Raw genomic sequence first — 6,000 nt, forward strand, 5'->3', positions numbered from 1 at the left:
AAGTTCCATGGTAAGGAGGAGGAGGATGATCCGGATACACACATGGTAAATTTTGAGAGAACGCCTGGTTGGCTAATCGCATGTTGCTTATAGTTATATTTGCTCCGAAGCGTAATACATTTAGTGGCACTTCTGATGGGTAGGCGCGTCTAATTGGCATGTGCAGTATGGCTCCAATGCATTTTCAACATATGAGGAGTTGTATGATGCATTTCTGCACTGATTCCGGAAGGGTAAGACATCCTTATGCAAGTGATGGAGAAACTATGTCGCTTGTAGCAGAAAACGTTGCCGATAGAAGATAAATTTTTAAAACTCAGCAGAGTTGTGTGGTCTCGTCGACGGATTGACCAACTGAGACGCTTATGGGAGAATGGTTTGTTCGGGGTCTGCAGAAGAAGTTAAATTCATAGGAAGGATAAGTGGTGGATCCCTAGAAAGTGATCGTCGATGTAGAGGTACATAATGTGGGAAGAGGTGTATAGAAGTCATTGAGGAGGGAAATTGGTGTGTAGAGATGTAGAGATATAGAAGGGGTAGAGGTGTGAACATTTGGAGAGAAGACTAGAGGAGTAGAAAATGTGTGTAGGGATGCAGAGGAAGGCAAAAACATTGTAGAGGGGTACATAAGAGTGCATCATCACTTGGAGTCTCTTAATGCTCTTCTAGGTTGCCTCACTAAGATTAGGTCCCTAGAAGGGAGCCCCAATTATCGTTGCTAAGCACACCAAGGTATCCAATAGTCATCATGTGTTGTAGGGTTCTTGGAAATAGGCTTGGAAACATTGTCTCTCTATGGGGACTAGACATGTATATGCTCTTGCCAAGTGTACATCAGGTAGCTAGTCTCATGGAAAAAATAGATCCTACAATAGTAACCGCGCGGTACACATAAGATGAAATGATCTCCACTTCGGCTCTTCCTATATGAGAAAGATAGGCTAGATGCAACTCGATTTGATGTGGAAGACGGTAATCTAAGTTTTTTCAAGATTGATTGTGAGGTTTCTCTTGTCACCATTCTTTCCAAGTTATTCATCATCATTTGCAAAGCCTTTGAATTTTAAAGAGTTTGAGCTAGTCTTCTGTGGTGGCATCATTTACCAAGGGTGAGAAGAAACCAAACATAAAAGGGAAAGTTAACACTTGAAGTGCTATCATAAATGAGTACTAACAAAGAAAAGGAGATTAACATATTATAAGCAAAGAAAAGGAAAAAGAAAAAGACAAACATCACTAGATATATTATAAGCAAAGAAAAGGAAAAAGAAAAAGACAAACATCACTAGATACAAATCTTGTTTGAGAGACACACATATTTGTGTGTGTATATATATGTATGCATATATACACGTCTACGAAAAACCCGAAGGGTGTTTGAGACTAAACGTACTATATGTAACAACCCATGAGAATAAAAGTTAAGATGTGGAAAGAAAATGCACTCTCAAGCATAACAAAGTATATCATATAAAGGCACTCAAAGCCATTGATGTTGTGGAGTCATGTGTCATCATATATGGCATACTATCTATGTCCATGTCATGTGGTAGAGTACTCCCATAAATAGAGAATGTCCTTGATCTGGCACTCGAGGTGCCTATCTAGGGTGACCTCTCAAGTGTGTTGGATGCTTGTCTCTAATGCCCAGGATGATGCATTTGATGTGGTTTGATGCATTGATCCATATCTTCATGATCCTTAGGATGATGCATTTGATGTGGTTTGATGCATTGATCCATATCTTCATGATCTTTTTGAAGCTGTGAGAGAGAGAGAGAGAGAGAGAGAGAGAGAGAGAGAGAGATGCTTTTGCGTCATCATATCATATCCTTGGAGGATGAAATTGTGTGTGTGTGTGTGTGAGAGAGAGAGAGAGAGAGAGAGAGAGAGAGAGAGAGTGTCACCTACCAGACGCTTTTGCTCTTGAGAATGCTATGTCGATAGATCTTATGATTAGCCTCTCGGTGGACTTGTAGCTCTCATGGACTTTTGCCCTTTTGGTTTAGTTTGTGGCACTAGTGCGCATCATCGCTTTCAGAGTCTAAGGTGTCATCCCTTCTAGTAAGGGTTCATGCAGTTTGTGTGCTTCTCAACCTGCTCCTACATATCTAAGACTTGTTTGATTGCTGCTCTATGTTGTTGGTCCTTGGCAGCGTCTCCGCCTTCTCAAGCAAGATAGCAAGCAACCCCACTCTTCTTGACTAGTGGCTATAGATTCACCTGGGAGCATTTCGACCACCCGATTTTGTGCTTGTGTTGTTTCCCTTGTTCATTGTGGTGTAGTTACTTTGGAGATCCCAAGCTTTGCTGCTACTTGGGCTTTTGTTCCTGCAACTAGGCTTGCATGAGGTTTCCTACTACTTGGCCAAGCTTGTTCTACCACTTTGTTTCATGAATCCTTTTCTTGACTTAGCCTTGTGGCCTCTTGCTTCTTCTTTTTAGCATTCTTGGAAGCTAGTGTCTTTTGCTAATCTGGCTTCTCCTCATTGTTTTGTATATATAGGTACATTTATATATGTATGTGTATATATATATATATATGTATTTATATATATAGGTAAATATATATATATATGTATATGTATATATATATATATATATATATATATATATATAGGTATATATATATATATGTATATATATATATATAGGTATATATATATATATGTATATATATATATATAGGTATATATATATATATATATATATATATATATAGGTATATATATATATATATATATATATATATATATATATATATATATATATAGGTATATATATATAGGTATATATATATATATATATATATATATATATATATATATATATATATATACCTATATAAATACATATAGGTATATATATATATATGTATATATAGATACACACACACACACACACACACACACACACACATTACAACTTAGGGTGGGTGCTATAGTCTCATGAATTCCTACCATTTTTATGTTTATACCATCTTCATTGAAGGTTTGATTTAGACACATTCAAAGGCTTCATATGTTTCTTAAATCGTGCTTATTCATGATGTCATACATGGTGATTCGAAGGTTTCACCAATTTGGAGAAGGGTATTACATGATTATTCGGTTGATGCCTTTGATGATAAAAGACGGGATTCACCAATTATTGGAAGAAGGGGATTACATAACATGGTGGTTGGACAAGAGTGATATCTTACAAAAGAAGATTCTACCACGAGAAAAAACGTAGTATCTAGTCCATACTATGCACAATAGAGTTGATAGTTATATAGTCTTGTGGGTTGACTACCATGAGTATATAACATGCACATTCTTAAAAGGTGAATTTGGGAATGTTCCTGGATTCATCTAGGTATATATATATATATATATATATAAAATACAATAGATTTTACACCACTTGCTCCCATGACACATCGAGTCATGTTCGTCTAGGTATAAATTACGCTATCTTATAAGGTGAATTTGGGTATATTCTTGGATTCATCTAGGTATATATATATCGAGCACTTCGTGAGAATAGACGTGAGACATACATGTGGAAGGAGGTTGTGATAGATGGAAAAAAAGAAATAATTTTGTATTCAAATGGAGAGTGTTAGAGATTAACTACATTGGACTTCAAAGATTGTGAGATTTCTCTCTCTTGTTTAGTCTAATATTAATGATATTTCTCAAGGGCTTTTGAAGAGAAAAAATACAAGTTTTCAAGATTTTCTATTAGTAATAGATTATAGTTATGATTTATTATTTCATCACTTAATTGAGAGTAATAAAGAATTAATTGATAATTAATGAGTAGGTTAAAGTAATCAATTTTTTAATTTATAATTAAGAATAATATTTATTCACTTAATTTTTTAGTTAATAAGCAAACAATCAATAATATCATTGTTAAGCTATTTTTTGATTAAATTACTAAAAAATTCAATTAGTGAGTGATTAATCCTTATACTAAAAAAGACCTTTGTACACTTTCTTTATTACTTTCATTTGGATTTTTTTTTTAAAAATTGAGAAAGCTGATAATTCTCGACTCTAAATAATACTTACTAGTTAAATATCTATACAATTAATATCATTTTTATATTGGTGGTTGGTGAAGGAATATTAGCTTATTTACTAGTTTTAGTTTTTTATTGCTTAATTATTAGTGGATTATCATATTGATTGTGAAAGTTCATAGTAAATTAGAGATTATAATTTGATGGTATTTTTTGTACTATTAATTACACAATTTTCAACAAAAGTAAAATTGAAAAGCTTATGTTGTAAATTATGCAATTTGTAGTATAATCCATGCCATTGTAATTACTATTTCTCTAAATTTCAAAGAATTTTTTAGAATCATAATGATAAAGAGCTATTAGTTTAGTAATGAAAAACTTTAATTAATATCTAAGAATTACTAAATTCCTAGTCTACGAATATAAAAATCATGTAAGATTTATGAGTTATTCTTGATTGTATGGTTAAAAAGCTAGTATAATAATCGCGAGTAAAATTAAATCACACACACACACACACACACACACACACACACACATAAACATGCAAGAAATCTAACAAGACTCATAGCCATAGACATGCAAGATATGGAAGAAAAGAATATATAAGAAATCATAAGATAATGTAAGTAGAGAAGCTCTCCAAGAGATAGATCTTAATGTTGAAATTCTATTACCAAGAATTTCTTTACACACTCCCATAAGGCATTTATATAAAAGTGGGATTTTTCCAATCGGCCACACTTATGGGGTGCCCAAAACATGTCCCTATTACATATATAAAAGCCTTATATGGCCAGCTTTCATTACAAAATTGCGCCTTTGGCCATGTACTATGTGAAACTTTTGGATTTTAGAAAAAAAATTATTGAAAAAAGATGATGTGTATTAAGCTCTCTTTTAATACAAGGATTAATTGCTCACTATTTGAGCTTTTTAGTGATTGATTAAAATAATAAGTTAGCAATATTGTTAATAATTGATTAATGGTTCACTATTATAAAGATCAACAATCTATTTAATTTGTAAACCAAAAGTAATTGATAGAGAATAATTTTAATTATTTATTTAATAAAGTAATATAATATTATTATAAAAAATAAGTTATCATAGATGAAAAAAAGAGATAATTTTGTATTGGAAAACGATAGTATGTAACATGGTTATCTAATGGAGATAAACTATATTAAACTTCAAAGATAATATGAGATTTATATTTCTTGTTTAGCCCAACATTAATGATATTTATTAAGGGCTTTAAAGAGAAAGAATACAAGTTTCTAAGATTTTCTAGTAGTAATAGATTTGCAGTTATGATTTATGATTTTATTACTTAATTGAAAGAGGAAAAATTAATTGATAACTAATGAGTTAGTTTTAAGTAATAATTTTATTTTAATTTATTATTAAGTATAATGTCAAATTATTTAATTTTTGAATTAATTCTTAAATAATCAGTAATATCATTGTTAAGTTATTTCTTGATTAAATTACTAAAAAGCTCAATTAGTGAGTAATTAAACTTTGGACTAAAAAAGAACTTTATACACATTTATTATTTTTATGTGAAAATATTTTTTTTCTCTAAAATTGAGAAACTGAACAAGTATTCGCTTTATATATTACTTACTAGCTTAATATCTATACAATTAATACTAGTTGTTAATTTTTGTATGATTTTTATATTGGTTGGTAGAGAAATATTAGATTCCTATCTACTAATTATAGTTTTTTATTGCTTAAGTATTAGTCTCTTATCACACTGATTTTAAAAGTTTTGCATAAATTATAGAAATTATAATTTGTCGGTTTTTTTGTACTACTAATTATATATTTTCTAATAAAAATAAAATTGAAGAGTTTATGTTGCAAATACATATATATATCTGTCAGTTCTATCATTAGATTAATGGGGGGACATCAACAATACTAGAACTTGAGCTATTAATATTGTATTTCTTCCTTGCGTGAGAGATTCCCTTTATATA

The sequence above is a fragment of the Cibotium barometz genome, chromosome 28, assembly GCF_041138505.1.
Source record: "Cibotium barometz isolate CiBa-2024 chromosome 28, ASM4113850v1, whole genome shotgun sequence".
Taxonomy (NCBI): Eukaryota; Viridiplantae; Streptophyta; class Polypodiopsida; order Cyatheales; family Cibotiaceae; genus Cibotium; species Cibotium barometz.